The sequence below is a fragment of the Macaca fascicularis genome, chromosome 13 (assembly GCF_037993035.2).
Source record: "Macaca fascicularis isolate 582-1 chromosome 13, T2T-MFA8v1.1".
Classification (NCBI taxonomy): Eukaryota; Metazoa; Chordata; class Mammalia; order Primates; family Cercopithecidae; genus Macaca; species Macaca fascicularis.
In genome coordinates this window covers 75,368,930-75,388,635 of record NC_088387.1, presented here as the reverse complement: position 1 = coordinate 75,388,635, position 19,706 = coordinate 75,368,930, and the positions used below count along the sequence as shown (strand labels likewise).

The 19,706-nt window shown below is 43.0% G+C and overlaps 1 long non-coding RNA gene across 1 annotated transcript; it reads right to left on the bottom strand.

Annotated features, from left to right (window-relative positions):
* Nucleotides 1-228: 228 nt before the first annotated feature.
* On the bottom strand, nucleotides 229-18,352 carry LOC135966834 (uncharacterized). The gene is made up of 3 exons (XR_010580460.2): nucleotides 11,894-18,352; nucleotides 2,280-2,513; nucleotides 229-1,106 (listed from the first exon to the last, which is right to left on the bottom strand). It is a non-coding gene; the product is annotated as an uncharacterized lncRNA (long non-coding RNA).
* Nucleotides 18,353-19,706: the final 1,354 nt, after the last annotated feature.

Sequence of the window (19,706 nt, the reverse complement as noted above, 5' to 3'; positions counted from 1 at the left end):
TCTGCCCCAGCCACTGTAGCCGGCATGCCTCCATCTAGCTGTCCTTCCCTACGCAGCCCGCATGCCCCCCATAGCTGGCTGCACTATGGGAAGGACTGATCCCCGCCAGACAAGCTGGACTTTCCTGGCCTCCCTTGCACCCTGGGAGATCCTTGTCCATGCGGGGGAAATAAGATTATATTTATTAAAAACAATATAATCTACAGCAGCCAGGTGCACACCTTGAAATTCCTGGGGCCATAACCTGGAAGGGCATTTCTTTAATCCCTGCAATTTACAGTTTTTACTCACCTGGCTTAGGTGGGGGAAAGAATCATACATACCTGTTCACACATTCATATGTATATGCACGTGTGTATACTGACTGTCTCCTTGGGATTTGCTAAGCCTTTCACAAGAAGCCTCAACAGCCCTAGGAAACTGTGCTCAGGACTCTGATTCCACTGGAGCTTGCCAGCATTCCAGGGCCACGTCAAGACTTTTGTAAATTGCTGAGAACTGAATTCTGACCCAGGAGCAAAGAGTGGACAAAGAATGGCACGGAGATGCCAAGGAAGCTGAGTTCAGGAGGGAAAGTGAAACCTGCCCCACTCACCATCTTTGTCTTTCTCTTCTCCCCAGCGTCTCAAACCCCAGCCCCTATACACACACTTGAAAAGAAGATTCAGCAACTGAATATGAGAGGAATTTCAAGGTGTGCACCTGGCTGCTGTAGATTATATTGTTTTTAATAAATATAATCTTATTTCCCCCACATGGACAAGGATCTCCCAGGGTGCAAGGGCTTTGGTACCTGTGAAACTATGGCCAGTAATTGATCTAGAGATTGACCACCAGAGGCAGTGTTATCATTTATGACAAGTTTCCTTTGGCACTCACCACATCTTACAGCTTCTTCTATTTTGTTCTTGTCCCAATCCTCTTCCGGCCTCCATCCAAGAAGCTCTGTACAATTCAACTAAATTTATAGGACACTACTCCAGTTAGCACTGTGCTTAGGAATACAGAGTCCTTCTGGTACCAGGTCTGTTCCAAGTTCTTGCGCTTCTCAGGGTCACAGACTTGACAAGAACACTTGACTATGTTCTTGCTCCAACTTACAGAAACTGGAATGATGCAAGAAAGATGATGACAAGCTCATACTCAAATAAAATACCTGGGTCTTTCATCAAAACAGTGGCAAAGAAGCACATTTTAAGTACATTTTAAGTTAAAATAAGATGTTGAAGGCTGGTGTGTTTCATTGTGTTAGTGATTATCCTGTTCTAACTACTTTTTTCTATTAACTGGCCAACAACAGTCCCAATTGCTTTTTGTTTTTGTTTTTGTTTTTAGACAGAGTTTCGCTCTTGTCACTCAGGCTGGAGTGCAATGGTGCGATCTCAGCTCGCTGCAACCTCCGCCTCCCAGGTTCAAGCAATTCTGCCTCAGCCTCCCCAGTAGCTGGGATTATAGGCATGCACCACTATGCCCGGCTAATTGTTGTATTTTTAATGGAGACCAGGTTTCACCATGTTGGCCAGGCTAGTCTCAAACTCCTGACCTCAGGTGATCCAACCACCTTCGGCCTCCCAAAGTGCTGGGATTACCGGCATGAGCCACTGTGCCCGGCCCCAGCTGCATTCAATGAGAGCATGTATGGGGCCTGAGCCAGGCTGATGGACATATGAGAGGACCAGGCTGGGGAAGGACTCGGGGCATGGACTTCTGTCTGGATACAGCACCAAGTGGGACAGGGTCGGGGGTCAGGGAGATTGGATTGGCCAGAGCACAGGAACTTGCAAAGAAATACACAACAGGACATAGGTAGGGTAGAGAAGAGGCAAAAATACATTAGTAGACACCAGTTAGTGTAGCACATGATTTCATATCCTGTATATAATTTAATCATAGCAACCATGTGAGAAGAGTACTATCTCTTGACTTTCAGTTGAGGATTAGGCCCCCAAAAGGCTGCTGATGCAACAGTACTTAACTTCAGATGGGGCTAGGGACAGTGGTTCCCCAGCCTCTGACAGGGTTCATCAGAGATTATTTATTTGCTTAATCTGAGCTACTTAGCAGTAAAGCCTAGATTCCATCCACCTTTTGTCTCCAGGCCTAGTGAATGCTCGTTTCATTTTACCTCGCCTACCTAGTTACTACCATATTAACTTGCTAAAAATATTCTATGAAATGAATTATATCTGCAAATAAGTGTAAATAATATATGTCTTGCTAAAGAATAATAAAATAAGCACTTGTGACCCCACCACCCAATTTAAGGCATAGAATATTACCACTGCCATCGAAACCCTTTAGAGGTGACCGCGATGCTGAAATGTCCGCTGATGACTCCTTTACCCTTTACAATGTTGCCGCATACGTCTGCTGTGTAATTTCCATTTGCCCCTCCAGATCCATCTCCGGGCTTCTCCGTACTGCCGTGTGTCCCGTGAGGCTGGCCCATCTGGACTGCACCAGGGAGCTCCCTTGATGCTTGGCTTCCTGGTGGGTTTGGCCAAAGTGAAACACTGACAGGAAGGCAGAGGATGAGAATGAGGCCAGGGTATCTGCTCCCCTGCTCCCTTTCTGCCGGGGCACCCACCGTGAATTGGTTGCGTTCATCTACCAAGGTCACTCTTGGCTCTGGCAGGTAGCCCTCTCTACCCTGCAGCCCCTTCCCTGCCCTTCCCGGCTACTTCAGGTCTAGTGATGGTAAAGCTTCCTGACTGCTCTGCCAGCCTTAGGGTGCTGAACCATTCCCTGTTGGTTTCCCAACCCTAGTGTTTCTTAATCATTTTTAAAAATCATGACTCCCCTAAATACCCTTTTCAGACTTTTTCCCCCAGTCATCTCCCTGCCATGAAATTTTAATACCACACATATACTGTTGATCTATTTATGTACTGTAGATATCTTTGTGTTTTATATATGACAAGAATACTATCTTTCGCTCACCAAGAAGCAATTTTCACCCGTCGAGGGTGATACTGACCTTATTAGGAATGTATACCCTAACCCAACTCATATTTTTGTAGTTCCCTCTAACACATTCTCTTTAGTCACCCATTTCGCATGTGCTATCTCTTTCTTGCCAAGACACTAACATATATATGTTATGCAACATATTGTTATAGTATATGTATTAGTTAAACGTATAATAATATAACAATATACTGTGTCCATAAATAATATTTTAGTTCAGTCAGGTTTTGATCTTTAAGTGAAGGAACACAGTATGTTTTTCTTTTTCTTGGCCTTTGTCAATATTTGTGAGATTCACCCATACTGATGCGTGCAGTTATTGTTCATTTTTACTGCCATATGGTATTGCACTGGATGAACATACACAAATTTACAAGTTTGTTTAGTGGTGGAGATGGATATTTGGGTTAGTTATTTTGAACACACGTCACAAAACACTCTTGTATGTATCTTTTGGTAAAGACCTAGATACACATATACATAATATACACATATATATACAGAGTCTCTAGGGTACAAACCTGGGAGTAAAATTGCTGTATTGTAGGGTTTGCCTATTTTTCTCCTTACTAGGAAATGCCAAATTGTTTTCCTGTAATGATACCAATGTATTTTCATACCAATAGGATTTGAGAGTTCTGGTTGCTCCACATGCTTTCCAGCATTTGTTATTGCTGGACTTTTTAAATGTCTGCCTGTCTGGTAGGTATGAAAAAGGTATTTCATTGTAGATTTGATTTTCATTTTGCTTATTACTGATAGGTTGAGCATCTTTCCCCTTCTTCCTTGCCCATTTGGTTTTCTTTTCTGTGAATGCCAGTTTGTGTCTTTTGTCCACTTTCCTATTGCAGTGTTTCATTTCTTCTTATTGATTCATCGGTTTCCTTCATGTATTCTAGATGCTAACCCTTTGCCAGTTAGATAAACTGCAAATATTTTTTCCCAGATTGTGGCATGTCTTTTCACTATTTTAATAATGAGTTGTGATGAATATACATTTAAAATTTTAATGGAGAAAATGTATTAACCATTTTCTTTCTGGTTTGTGTCTTTTGTGACTTATCAGAGACATTCTTTCCTATGCTGAATTCATAATGTTTTTCTGTAGTTTCTTTTAAAAGACATTTAAAATTGTACCCTTTACATTTAAGTTTCATTTTTTTGTATATAGCAGGGATTCATTTTTTTTTCATATTAATGGAAACCAAGTTTCCAGTGTCATTCATTGAATAGACTATCAGCCCCCTTGCCCATCTTTCTTTTTATTTCTTTCTTTTTTTTTTTTTTTTTTTTTTGAGTCTCACCCTGTTGCCCAGGCTGGAGTGCAGTGGCATGAACACGGCTCGCTGCAGCCTCAACCTCCCCAGGCTCAGGTGATCCTCTCACCTCAGCCTCCCAAGAAGCTGGAACTACTGGCGCCCACCGCCACGCCTACCTAATTTTTGTATTTTTTGTAGAGACCAGGTTTCACCATGTTTCCCAGGCTGGTCTTGAACTCCTGGGCTCAAGCGATCCACCCCCACCTCAGCCTCACAAAGTGCTGGGATTACAGGTGTGAGCCACCACGCCCAGCCCCGCTTGCCCATCTTGACTGCCTCCTCTGCCCCGTGTTTGTAAACATGTGGGTCTGTTTCTAGGCTCTCTTTTCTATTCCACTGGTGTATTATTATGTCCCTGCACCAATAACACAGTTCCCATTTCTTTTTTTTTTTTTTTTCTTTTTTGTTTTTGAGATGGAATCTCGCTCTGTCGCCCAGGCTGGAGTGCAGTGAAATGATCTCGGCTCACTGCAACCTCTGCCTCCTGTGTGCAAGCAATTCTCCTGCCTCAGCCCCCTGAGTAGCTGGGACCACAGGCGCCCGCCACCACGCCCAGCTAATTTTTTGTATTTTTAGTAGAGATGGGGTTTCACCGTGTTTGCCAGGATGGTCTTGATCTCCTGACCTCATGATCCACCTGTCTCGGCCTCCTAAAGTGCTGGGATTACAGGCATGAGCCACCGTACCTGGCCCACAGTTCCCATTTCTATAGCTTAGTAATAAGTCTTGATATCTGTCAGGATAAGTCCTTTTTTCTTCTTTAGAAGTATCTTGTATATTCTTTGCCCTTGACTCTTCCCTGTGAAGATTTTTAAATGGTTTATCAGATTCCAAAAAGAGCCTGAGCAGGCACTGTCAAGGGTAAACAGCAACGGCGGGGATGAGCATCTACGTGCAGTTCAGTAATGCCGGTGCAGCAGTGCTGGGGCAGAGTAGGGGCCAGACCATGCAAAGCCGTGTCAGAGATCACAGCCCGTCTGCAGTCCAGGGCAAGGCCACCCCATGTAGGTAGGGTCAGCCAATGTCAAAACGTGATGGGTGACTGTCTCTGCTTACTATTATCCCAGTTGCCCAAGGACATCACAAAGGTACTAAACCTTTATCATAAGCCTCCTTTGGGAGGTTTATTAAGGAAATGGAATTATTTATTCTGAAAGAGGAAAAAAGCTAGGAAGAACTTAATTGTTAAATATGACTCTAGGCTAAGAACATAAGTGAAGATGGAAAAGAGGCCAGAGTTGGGATTCAGACTCACCGGGATCAATGAGTATCACAAAGAGACAAACCTAGCTGAATCCATAGCTCCAGCCTGCTTTTTCCCAAAGGGAATTTAGATGGTTTCAGTACAAATCCATGTTCATTACTGGGGTTTATTTTAGTTGTTTGGTTTTGTTATTCATTTAAGATAATACTTATTGAGCTTTTACTCTGGGCTGGGCTTTCTTCTAAGCATTTAATATGTATTCACTTATTTCCATGCTCCCTGCCCACTCAAATCAACTCAGAGTATGTATCCAATAGATGATTGATCTGTTAGCATATTTCCCATCAGGAATAAATCACTGAGGAAAGATGAAGAATTCCCTTTATGTATAGACCTTTGACAACCACTCCTCAAACTGGGCTTTTGAACATTTTCCTTGCGGATCTTGTTTATTTGGCCTGAATGGAAAAAATGTAAAGCCAGGAGTCAGGTTATATCATTTAAAAACAAAAACCAGACAGGATCATGGTGACTACATCTTCTCTGAGGGGAGGCAGGCAGAAGGAAGGGGATGAGCAGGAAGATGAATATTCTAGAACAGATTGGGAGGAGTAGCCATTCTCTCCTCCACAGAGGTTTCTTGAATGAGGAAGACTTGGCCTCTTGCTGTGGGCCAGGAAGTTCATGGTATCAGATGCCAAGTGTTGGTATCAAGGAATTCCCAACAAGAAGGCAGCCGCCTCAAATCCTTTGTGGAACAAGGCAGGTTATAAATAGATCTATAAATTTTTTTAACCAGAAGGCAACAGGCTTAGCACAGCTATTCTTCCCTTTCGGTTCTCCTCCCTGCATCGCTTTGCCTATTAAATCCCTGCTACCAGGCAGAGCCATCTGTGTATCAGCCAATCCGCTGCCACAGCCTCGGGAGAGCCAGGATGGAAACTGGCTTCTATTACGATTTCAGGTTGTGACCTTGCTTGTGGGAAAAAGTAAATCTTCCTATCTTACCTCTGGCTAATTGGGCAGGAGGTAGAAGAGACAAGAATTTATTGTACAATTTGCCTCCTGCTGACTAGAACGCTAATGTAGCCCTTGCAGAGGCAGGCTCTGGTTTTAAGGACAGGCTGAGGAGAGAGAAGCTGTGGGTTGGGTCTCTGGTACAAGCAGCCAAGACCTGCTCGTGGGGCTTTTAACTGCAAGATTTTAGAAGAAGGGTTGTCTTCCTGGCCAAGTTATATGTGGCGTGTGTGTGTGTGTGTGTGTGTGTGTGTGTGTGTGTGTGTGATAAGAGAGAGAGAAGACATAGAGAAACAGAGAGGTTGATTTCATCTCTCCTAATAGATGATGACTTAGAAATTATTTAGCCTATTGAGTCTGCAACCTTGTTGTAGATCAGCACCCCCGGAGACATGTTAAAGCACAGGTTACTGGGTTCCACCGGCAGAGTTGCTGATTCAGTTGGTCTAAGGCAGGGCCTGATCATTTGCATTTCCCATGTGCTCTCTGGTGATACTAGTGCTGCCAGTCTGAGGATCACATTTTGAAAACCAGTGATTTAGTCTAACCTCCTGATTTCACAAATGAGGAAACTGAAGCCCAAAAGCCCAACGGTTAATGAAAATGCATGCTCAGGCACCCACAACTGGTTATTGGCTAAGGCCAGACTAGAACAGGGATTGCCGGACTCCTAATCTGGTGCTTTCTCCACCACATCAGGCTGGTACCTGGCCAGGATGCCAGGGAGTTGCTATTCTAATAATAAACATGTTATCCTTCATGGTTGAAGATTACCAGTCCCTGCATGGTTTCTTCTTCCTTTGCCTTCCCCAGTCCAACAGAGTCTGCCCTGCTGGCTCAGTACAGAAATAGCCTAGCCCAGCCCACTCACCCACCAACCAGTGGGGCTTAGAATCAGGTCATGCCCCACAGCCAGGTGCCTAAGCACCTGGTGTCTATGTTACTGTCCAAGGGTTATTGCTGGTAAATGAATTGGAGATCTGAGGCCTTTGCAGTGACTACTGGGTGTGCATATTGGCCCTGAGTTATATATAGCTCTTTCTACATTCTCCATGCTCTCCTGAGGCTTTGACCTTGATGCCGGACATTTCAGCTCATTATTCTGCCTAGCACCTAAATCCTCTGCTGAGGCTAGAGTTCCACTCTGAATGATGATCCCATGATGGGAGACTCTACTTCTGTTGGTCCTCATTCCTGAACTAGAGTGTTGGTCTATACCCAAATTTGGTTGCTGAGTCCTGCAGCCCACAGGTCAACCGCCCATGTGGTATCTGCCCACCCAGAGGCTTTCTGAGCTCCGACTGCCTCTCGAATTCCCTGGGCTGTGCTCTGCCTGCCAGATTAGAAACCTCAGGCTCAACCTGATATGAAATCAAAGCTGAGATTGACCTTGAGATGCTTGTCTACCTGTCACTGGCACTTCCAGGGCCAACTTCTGCACTGGATCAGTTCCCCAGCCCCACCTCACCCTGGCCACATGCCTTCATCTGCCAGTGAGATCCGGCACAAAGATGTCCTACAGAGGACAAGTGCTTCAAGTGATTTTCTTCCAGCATGGGGAAGGAGTACACTAACCTGTCTATAGTAATAGTTTGCAGGTCTCTTTTGATATGGGAGGTGGTCATCTGGAAGGAGGCAAAGGGATGGCTCAATTGTTCTGCATAAAGAATTGGTAGATACTGGAGGTAATGGAGAAAATACAACAGAGAATCTTGGAGGAGATGGGAGCAATTTGAGTGATGCAGGAGGCTGGAACATAGATGGGGAAAGCAGAAAAATTCCCTGTGTGGAACAGCCATAGGACTTTCGCCACTCAATTTTAATGTGTCCACTATAGGACAATATGACCTCCTTCTTGCTCCAAATCTTGATACATTTGTATAGCTTTTGTGGTGGTGGCAGGGGTTAGGGGGCAAAGTGAAAGAGCAGGGACATATATAGAAGTGTGGCCTGCTCCACTCACCTCTACTGAGACCTACGTGTAGCTAGCAGCATTGTAACTTGGTTCTAGGTTGCACTCTATTAGTTCTAGGTGGTGAACCTGGAGGAGTGAGCAGTGGCTGGAAATGGGGCTGGAAGAAGAAACAAGGAGAGCTTAATGCAACTGGCAACTGGCAGATGGGTGACTTGAGTAGAGGCATGAAACATACACCTAGTTTACTCTAGTATGTTTGCCAAACATACTAGAGACTTCAAAGGCAACTCTTAGATGATGGTATTGGATAATTCTGTAATTTATTGTCAGCACACACTAGCCATTTGAGAGAACTAGCCTGATGTGAGACACAGTCGATTTTCTTTCTTTTTTTTTTTTTTTTTTTTTTTTGAGACAGAGTCTTCCTCTGTTGCCCAGGCTGGAGTGCAGTGCTTACTGCAACCTCCGCCTCCCAGGTCCAAGCGATTCTCCTGCCTCAGCCTCCCGAGTAGCTGGGATTACAGGCACCCACCACCATGCCCAGGTAATTTTTGCATTTTTAGTAGTGATGGGGTTTCACCATGTTGGCCAGGCTGATCTCAAACTCTGACTTCAAGTGATCCGCCCGCCTCAGCCTCCCAAAGTGCTGGGATTACAGGCGTGAGCCACCACGCCCAGCTGGTAGATACTCTTTCATTTAGATTCCACTACCTTGGAATCTGTGCTTCCTTGGTCAGAAGTTTGGGGGAAATAATCGTTTGTCTTGTCTATGAAGAAACAAATCAGAAGTAGAAACAAAGTGATAGGGAGAGGGTTTAGATTTTGTAAAGGAACAAGTCAGTACTTTTCACATGCTAACAAAGTGTTTATTGCCCTAAAAAAATAATTTGCAATAAATCCATCAGTAGCTTACAGGAATTTTTTAAATTTTAAAATATGACACCCTCAATCCTTTTTTGCAATTTGGTTTGAGGACAGTTCTAAAGTTCTTCCTAACCCCTTTCTCTCCCATAACTTTCATCCCTTTATTTCTCCCAACCAGGCCTTCCATGATGTGGAAATGACACGGAAAGCCAGGTTGCCATTTTTTTTGTAAGGCTCCCCATAGTATCCTGGCCAAATTTTCTTTCTCCTCTCCAAATAAGCGTCGATCGTCGGACTGAAGTGGATGGTTGAGATGTTGCAGTGGGAATAAAAGGAGGTGATGAGAAGGTTCCCGCCTAAACCATTCCCCTTCCTTTGTTCCCAGCCCAACGGCTGCTGGACAGTGTCTCTCAGAGTACACCTTGGTCCTTTTCCTGAGAAAGCCAAACTTGGAAGTGACTAGCAGGTCTAATTGTGCCTCTATGGAATCCAAATTCTGGAAGGAGACAAAGAGAAGTCTGGAGGCCTCCGACTGGAGAGAGAGCCTGATGGATTAAATCCAAGCTTTGCACAGTCCCAAAAAGCTGTCAGGGTGCCTGGGCAGCGTGGAGCCGATCTGGACGATGCATTCCAGATGGCCCGCCTTCCTTCTTTGGGTTTGGGGCCAGTTGGAGCTCCCGGGCAGTTTCCCAAGGTAGCCCCCCAGAGAGCTCAGGGCAGCTGTCCAGATGGGAGGAACCAAAGTAAGGATCACTGTGGCAGGCTTGGAGTTGGAGGAAAGCCCCCACCCCCCAACTTTGTGTTGAACATCTGGATATCATTTTTCAGACTTTTAAAAACACTAACTCTACTCTGCTAAATACAGCCAATTCATTTCTTTAAAAAAAAAAAAAAAGCCCTTGGGGGACATTCTAGGCCAATAGGTTGCCCCAAAGTGGATCCAAATAATTTTGGGCTATATGATATAGTGGAGCTCAGAGAATCAGAGAAGGGCCTCCAAAACTAACAGGCATCTGATCATCACCCCACTCCCCACCTCCCCAGTTCACCAGCTGGCAATGATGCCACCCGCTACAGGGACTCCAGGGCAATGCCAGGGATCTGCAATATATTTTACTGTTTGGTTTTGTTTTATTTTAGCTTACGCAAAATGTACAAGTCAGATGTGGAAGATTGTCTCTTATATCCAAGGATTTCAGGCTAAGTTACAGCAAATAAGCATGAGACAGAGAGAAGGGACAGAGAGAGTATATGAGAGAGAGAGAGGGGAGAAGGAACAGACCCACTGAGTCACTTGAAAATTCCACGGTCTGTGAACCTGCTCTGGCCATGACAGAATTCTTTATTGTGAAGACAGGTCTATTAGCCTGCAGGTCCCTTGCAACCACGTGACTGAATGGTAACCTGAACTGAGTCAGCCAACCGCAGCCCCTTCTCCGAAGGACCTGAGGGGAGGCGAGAGGCAGGAGCCTCTACCCCAAGAGTACCCATGGTCAAAAGGGAAAGTTCTGCTCTTAGGAAATCCCAACTTATGAGGCATAGGTAGGTCCTAGTGCTGGCGAGCTTTTGGCTTACCAGAAAAGAATAGTCATGGAGCACCATGTGCTAGACAGTTCCAAGGGAAAGGAGTCTAAAAATATGGAGCGGACACAGTGAAGGAGTGAACAGAATAGGTTGGGGTTATTTGGAAGGAAAAAGGTTGCTGAAAGAGAAAACCATTTCCAATCCAATAGTCATACACAAAGGAAGCCCAGGTACAGATCTTGCCCAGCCATTCCAATTTCAATTCTGTGGCTGTTAGAATTGTACTTCAGTGAAGCTATGCAGACACATATCTAGAAAGTATGTGTCAGAAAATGAAAACCTGACACATCCAGTCAATTCTCCAAGTGTGCCTTGATTGAGGAATAGAAAAACTTTTGCCTAGTGTACATTGGCAGAAAATAATAACACCCAATACACAAATATCTACTGTAACTATATATCATTGTATGAAAACAAGCCATGAATAATCACATATATAAGTCTATAGACTGCAAACACGTGGTGATACATCCTTATGCAGCATATCCACACATTCCCAACCGCCCAATCTCACTGTGTCCTCAGGAGTCACAAGAGCATCGTTCTCCCTATCACTCAGAGACCTAATTCGACCCTGGTTCTCCTGGATGGTTCAGCATGCAGATCTACAGCCTTAAGGCTTAGACCTTTGCCTGTCTTGACAAGGGCTTTTCTGAGCTGCCAAACAATTCCCTGCAGTATGCCAAGGTATTATTAATTAATGTTGATCACGCTCATGGCAGCTCTGCTGTGAAATGCCAGCCCTGTTAATAGCTCAACGTCGGGCTCATGTCGACTTGGAGTTATAACTCTGTCCTAACCTTTATCTCCTTTTACGATAATAGAACACTGAAAGACTCTCAAATGCCATAAACGATACTCTTCTGAAACTCATCCACCTCGTGGTAGCAGAAGCACGCCATGAGCACCAACCACTCTTCCTGAAATTATGTTGTGACAGGCACACAAGGAAATGACAGGTATTTTTTACTTCCAGATATAAAGGAGAGTTTTTGGTATTCTATTCCAGACCAGGAAACTTACGTGGTGGAGAATTTTCCTGGACTGGATGTTTCTTGCTCACTTGAATTTTAAGAGAAACTTTCCCAAGGGGTCCAGACAAGTGCTGCTTTGCTCTAAGTCTCTGTATGCAGCAACATTGGTTGTTCTCATCGTACTGATACCTGGTAAGTGGCAGCATTGCCCTTCTGCACGATATTAGTACTTTCCCACTGTGGTTGGACTTCTCCCATTGCGACTCCTGCTTCTCCACGATGTGACCCAGGTTGAATGAAGGAGCATGGGGATCTCCCAATCAGAGACACCTGAGATTGGCCCCAACCACCTTGCCCAGAGAACAGAAGAAGCAGACGCATACGGTGTGGAGCGAGGCCCCACATCTCTGCCCAGTTCCAAATTCCATGGCCACCCAGTCTTCATTTCTTTTCCTGAAACTGCCTGTGAGCTCTAGGTAAGATGGAAACTCCAAACTTAGAAAGCAGATGCCTGGGGAGCTACTCTGTGCAGAAACTGGAGTCCCTGAGGCTCTGCCTCCTAGGGGTTTGGCCTGGATTTTCTAGGACAACTCACTGCACCGGGGAAAATGAGCTCATCCAGTCACTGATCAGACAGATGGCAGTGACTGATCAGGAGTGTCAAGGACAATTCCTCAGAAAATGGCTGCTCCTCTCTGTGGCTTTGGTGGCAGTGCCACACAGATGGGTCAGTCTACCTGGTAGCCTTCTCAAATCCACAGAATGTAAACACCAAAAGAAGCCACAGTCCCTGGGACCTGCATAGGAAATGTCTTAGCAGGCATCTGACCGGACTGGAGTCCACAGGGGAGAATCTGTCAAAACAAATCCTGTTTTGGAAATGCAGGGCTGTTCTGGTAGGATCCATCCCGGGACCTAAGAGCTGAGGAAAATTGGCTAAAAAGGGCAAGACTCACCCAAGAATCTGTGATGGAGGCACACCCATGCTGCCCCGATGGCTGGCTGGCACTGTAGATGAGTTCCAGATAGGTTACTGGTAAAGAAAACAGCACTTCTTCCTGCCTTGCATCGGCAACCTGTGCCTGGATTATGAGCTGCTGGAGCAAGGGTAGACTGGAAGGACACCAGGAGGTTTCTGCTGTCTAATAACATGCCTGGGGCTCAAGGAATTCTTCCATCCAGTCTCCTACTTCCAGGAGGCTTCCTCCCCTGGCTTCTCCCCCGGGTACCATGATGGGCCTTTCATTTGACATTGAGCAGCTATTTCCACACTGTCTCTGTCCATGCCTCCATCTGTGAGACTTTGTTGTATTCTTGGTTGACTCAGGTGATCACAAGCGCCTGTTACTGACGAAGTGGATTACCATGCAACAATGCTCTAGGAAGAAGGTGCATATGTTTGTTGTTACCAAGAATGTCTAACTTAACTTTAATCCGTAACAACTCGTGTGAGGGGAAATGGCACACCAGTTTTCCTTTTCAGAGAGTTTTCCTTATCATGGTTCATTTGTCCTTGTACCTCTTTGGACCATGTAGAGATTAGTCAAATTACCTGCATTTGACAAACGAGAACCATGCAGCCCCATAGTGACTTGTCTGAAGAAGCCCAGAGAATTGGTGACAAAGCTGACATCTGGTCTCCTGATTTCCATTCTGGGATTCTTTCTACTGATCTTTCTTATTTCATTTATTCAGTGTACCAACTCAAATGAAAACGTGCCTACTACATGGCATGGAAGAAACAGGCTTCTTGTCTTATCTCTCACAGTCCGCCCACGCAAACCATCTGTCCAGCCAAACCGAAATAGCACTGTGCTTCCAGCCTCTGCACCCTGGCTCCTGCCCTGTCGCTGGCTTGAACCACCCTCCCCCAACTCTCTGCTTAATGAAACTTAATCATCCTTTAATCCCAAGCTCAACTGTCCTGTCTTCTATATTGCCTTCCTGATTATTACAGCAGGAAGTAATTTCTCTTGCTCGAAATGCAGTTAATTAAAAAAAAAAAAAAATGGGCAACTTTGGTGCCATCGTACTCTGCCTTGGATTATAGTGTTTTGTTGGTGAATTTTATCTCCCCAAATAAACTGTGGGCCTGAAGAAGGCAGCAACTATATTTCACACATCTTAGTATTCTTCACAGTCTTGCGTATGATATAAGCTAAGTATTTATTGAATGAGTCAATGAAAGTGATTTTCAATGTTGAGAGCTGAATTCAGAACCCCAGAATCTGGTCTCCATGTTTCTTCTATCAAGTCATTCTGAAAGCAATGCAGTTTCTACTATGATTTGCCTCTTTGTGGGCCAATCACAGTTGAAAATAGACTGTTTCATATGGTGCAGTCTAACCCAATGCATATTGAACTGTTTGGACAGAATAAAATAGTTTAAATGGCTGAGCTTGAAAACTGAACTTCATGTGCTGTTGTTGGCTAGCATTAAATGAGTAGCCCCTCCCAAGAAGGCCTCCTTCTTTCATAAACTTGTATTAGTTCTCACCATGTGTAGTGTAAGAATAAAGTATAGTGGTCATTGGGGTGTCTCCATGGACCAAATGAAGAGGAGAATGAGGGAGTGACCTGGTATTGTGTCTTCCATCAGTCATCCATTCATTATTTCCATAAGCATTGACTAAGCGTTTTCGGTCACTGGCCTAGATGATGTGAATACAGAAATAACACAAATCTCTACCCTCACAGAGTCCCAATATACTGATCATCTGTGGCCACTGCAAACAATTTAAGTAAAATTCTCAAATTTACTGGATAATCGTTCTTACTCTTCTTTTTGTTTTAGCTGAAGAGCTGAACTAAAGGTGGAACTCCAGACACCATTCTGTAAATGAAACATATACTGAAAATGGAAACAGTATACTGAATCGATCTGTATACTGACATGTAATAAAACAGATAATATGCTTTCTAGGAGCCTCTCAGGAAGTTGTTTGGGGTGGCAATGGAACGCTGAAACTTCCAAGGGCCTGCTCAAGTAACAACAGACATTCCCTTCACCTACCTGCCTTCACAGAGGGCTGGGGGTGTTGGTTACTGCTATTGTCACATTCTGCTGAGCAGAAGGTACAAGTTTTAGTCAGAACTGAATTGTTCAAGCCAGTGGAGAAGAGGTCTATCCTATCCTCTTTTCTATGTGCTTATCAGGCTGTCTTTAAATAAATAATAAGCACATAAAGCACATATTTAAAGAATATGAGCTTGAAGCAATACTAAATTGGCCTACACAGACAGCTGTCTGTCTTGGTCTAGCTTTGCTTATCTATATCCATTTACTTCAAAGGGAATGAACCATTCCCTGGGCAGTAGCAGAAGCCACAGAGAAACTCAGGAGTCTGAACCCAGTCTGGCATCCTATGCATTAATATCCCATTGCTAATAGTAATTCATCCCATTTGTTTATTTATTAATGACAATTATATGCATTGCTCAAATAACTTCCTCATCCAAATTAAATATTAGCATATTAGGTCAACAACATCAGTCTTCTGAAGGTGATATCTCTCTGAAGTCCAAAAGGGATTCAACAAATCAAGCAAAGACCTGTAGCCTACTTCCTGCCAGGCATCGTCCTGGGTACTGTGACACTCAGTTCATTAAGAAGACTACTGTGTTAGACAAGCTAAGAAATGTCTTTGTGGAAGAACAAAAATCATCTTCAGTACATCATCTTTACAAAAGTATAGACATATCCTAAACAGCTCTGTCTCCCTTTAACAACTCATTGTGAGTACTTTATCCATGCGGTTATCTGAATCCCTTCAGCATGTATTCTCTTCATGTCTCTAGTACTGCTTGGCATGATGAATGTATAACTCAAAGAGTAGAGTAGAATTTCCTTCTGTATGTTCTAAAATTACTTCTTTCAACACGCAAGCGCTCCTTCTCCCCTTCAGTTTCAGTGCTGCAGAATCTGGTGAACCATTCCTGATTACACAGTATATAAACTTCATATTTTCATGAAATGTAATCAAGTTCCTATTCGGTCTTCCTTCCAAAATGCTTTATCCCCTGCAGTAAGCCATCAGTCCTTAAGTCATTTCTGAGGTCATCCTGAAAATTTTCTAGCTCTTCATGTTTTTATTGATGTGTGTGGTTGACAAAAGAGTAGGCAATAAACACACAAATGTAGACGGTGTGATTCTGTATATATTTAGGTTGATGTCTCCATGATTCCTTAATAATACATAGGTCAGTATGTCATACAATCATTTATCATTAATTCATGTTTCTGATCCAGACACGTTTTTGCTATATGAACTTTTTTACTGCAAAAACAAACAAACAAACAAACAAACAAAATAACCCTAATGTAACGGATACCTGTTTAGCACATTCCTTTAAAACTCCTTGTCTGCTGTTGCATTCTCTTCCCTGATTTTGGTTTTCTGTGTACACTTAAGCACTCATTTATGTACTTAAAACAAACAAGCAAAACAGAACAAAACATAATATATCCCTCCTTTCTTCCTGCAAGACACCAAACAAAAAACCTCCTTATTCCCTATATACCCCTTATTTTCTGTTTAACCTATTTCTACTCCCTCCCTAAACTCCGTTTTCTCTTCTGGCCTGTAGGGGTTCTTTCTAATCTTTCTTTTTCTTTTTTTTGGCATGGTGTATGTTAAAAGCATAACAAAAAGAAAAGACTGCTTATTCTCCAGCTAATGCATAGCTAATGCAATGAGGAGTGAATAGGTCTCTTAAGCCAAATAAATTTTTAGTAATCAACAGTATCTTCTATGCATGGAACTTAAAAATATAGTGTTTAGCTGGGCGTGGTGGCTCATGCCTGTAATCCCAGCACTTTGGGAGGCTGAGGCGGACGGATTACTTGAGGTCAGGAGTTTGAGACCAGCCTAGCCAACATGGTGAAACCCTGTCTCTACTAAAAATACAAAAATTAGCCTGGCATGGTGGTGGGCCCCTGTAATCCCAACTACTCGGGAGGCTGAGGCAGGAGAATCACTTGAACCCGGGAAACGGAGGTTGCAGTGAACCGAGATTGTGCCACCGCACTCCAGCCTGGGTGACAGAGAGAGACTCTGTCTCAAAAAACAAAACAAACAAACAAACAAAAACCTCTTGACATTTCATATTTTATGAATGCCAATTGTAAAAGCATATTTAGGTAACAATTAACTGCTTTAAAACTAGACTGTACAACATTGGATATGATTTAGGATGGTGCCTTGGGTGCAAGAAATATATATTAAATACTCGATTGGTCTTTATTCTGATGACTACGTGAAAAATATCCCACTGTCTTGTAGGTTGTACTTTTTAATGCAGATATCTGGTGGAAGTTCAGTAAGCCCTGTGAATGTTTTGGATGAATGGATGGCAATCATGTGGTGGCCTGGTGAAGAATGGGATGGAGTGTTAGGGTTTTCCCTTTTTAGGAGGTAATAGTCCTTTGGTACCATATAGATGGTCTGTGAGCTAGTGTTCTGTAGAATTCCTGCAAATATGGGAGCAATATACATTTAAATAAATTAATGAGTCCTAGAAATTAATGCTTTTTAATGTTTCACTGGCGTGTCCTCAAAAAGGTTTCATTCGCTGTTGTACCCATTCACTGGAGAAGCTTAAAAAAAGCACATGAAACTTGATAGTAACGGGACTCCAGGGGTCTTAAACCTTTTATTAAACTGGTCCACTCTAAGTACTTTTAGCCTAGTCTACAGAACCATCATTGACCTAGAACTCCCCAAAGAAAGCCTCTACTGAGTTTTCTTCCTGAATTTTCCAGTAGCAGGTTCAATGCCACACGGCTGCACCAAGATGTAGATGGGATCCTCACCTCTAGGTAATCAGGCCACTAAGTAAGTAGGTGGAATTATATTTCAGTGAATTTGAACTAAACATGAAATTCACAGGAATAATGTTGACCCAAGCATAAGGAAGAAGATTGTTAAATCTAATATTCTAAAATATATAATTTGTCAACAACTAAGAACCCATCCACATATCAGTCTGGAAAGATAAGTCACATACAGAATATTTTCTTTTTGTAACTTAAATATCTGCACTAGTTGACTAGACAATACTGTCAGTTCCTAATTTTAGAGGCCTTGGAATCATTTTTACAGTATAGGCATAAACTACATGTGAGGTTCAAAAAAGCTAGCTTTTTTGAGAACATAACTAAAAGTCCCTGTCAGAAGCTGCTTGTTGTTAATGAAAAGCCTGTTGGAATAGAATATAATAAAAACCAACTGTCCTTCTCAGCTGACTTAATTTTTGAAGAAAGCTGAAGAAACACTGACATGTGACCTGTGGTTTGAGAGATTCCCAAATAAACTCCTTCAATGTATTTAGATACAAACTTGACCCTGCGGAGATTTGCAATTTCTGTTTCATAGATATGATGGCTCATGGAAGGATTTATATACATTTTCCTCTGACTGGGACTCTGGAAGTCAGCATGTTTCCCTGTCCTCTAGCTGCATTAATCATCTCAGAGCAGCCCAAAAGGATTCTGTAAAGATTCCACAGAATTTACAATCCTACCAACCCCTTTTTGCAAAGCTCTTTGATACTATTCACAGACTTTGGGTTCAGAATGAGAAGGCATAGGACATATGGCTTCTTCCTGGAATGTTCATAGTTTTCCTTTTGCTGTTTAGGAATAGGAAACCTTTATTAATTTAAAGCAAATGTCCACAAGAAGCATATCATCCTCTAAGAAGTTTGGTAATACCTATCAAATTTTTAAATCAGGAGAGGATTCTTGGAAGATGGCAGAGGAGGAAACATCAAGGTAAATTTCCCCAGATCCCTTTACAAAAAGAGTAACTAAATAGCAAAGCCCAAAACTCTTGGAAATATATATGATAAAGCTAGGTGACAGAGTATCTCCATAAACTTCAAAACACTAGCAATAGGGGATGGCCACAAGACCTGCATGCTGTTAACACCCATGCAGGAAGAAGCAGAGGGAAGGAATAGTGTATCTAAAAGATCTGGGAGCAGGAAAGCTATGAATATGAAAGGTATTAATTGGAAGGCACAATGGGCCAGTGTAATAACAGCGGCTGAATCTGGAGGAATTTCACCCTTTTCAATAGTGGATGAGTGCACAGAATCCACAGTGAGAAGAACTGAAGGGGGTTGAAGTAATGTAACCCTTATGAACTCTTGAGACTGAAAAGCCAGAGCATCTTTCCAGGGCAGGGCCCCACATTGAGGAGTAACTTTTGAGAGTAGAACCAAAATTGTGGTTCTACTTTTGGAATAGAACCAAAAATTGGATTAGGATAATAGAGACAAAGGAGGATACATTTCTAATTAAGAAAGGGGAGAAGAACACAGCCAGATGTCTCAGAAAGCTGGCCACTGTGTTTTTGTACACCTCACAAAGGTTACAAAACAGGGACCTCTGTGAAGTTAGCTTTTCTAACTTCTGAGCCATGACTTTTTTTTTAAGAGATGGGATCTCACTATGTTGCCCAGGTTGGTCTCAAACTTCTGGATTCAAGTGATTTGATTTTCCTGCCTTGGACTCCCAAAGTGCTGGGATTACAGGTAAGACACTGCACCCATCCTGATCCATGTCTTTTAACTAAACATGCCCCTGATAAAAATTTAGGAAAACTAATTTTACATAGAAATGAACAACAGAAAAGGATCCAGGTTAAATCCCATACAAAAAAAGAGAATAAGGAACTTAATAAGGCAAGTCCTAAAGTATTAAATAAGATCAAAACTGTAACCTACCATTTCAAAATGAAATGAAAGACACTAGGAAAGTTATATAACACATGAAAGGATAACACAAATCAAAATTAGAAAAGTTCAGAAATGAGGAGTCAGAACTCAGGAAAGACTTAGAAGTAAAAGAAAAATTTATT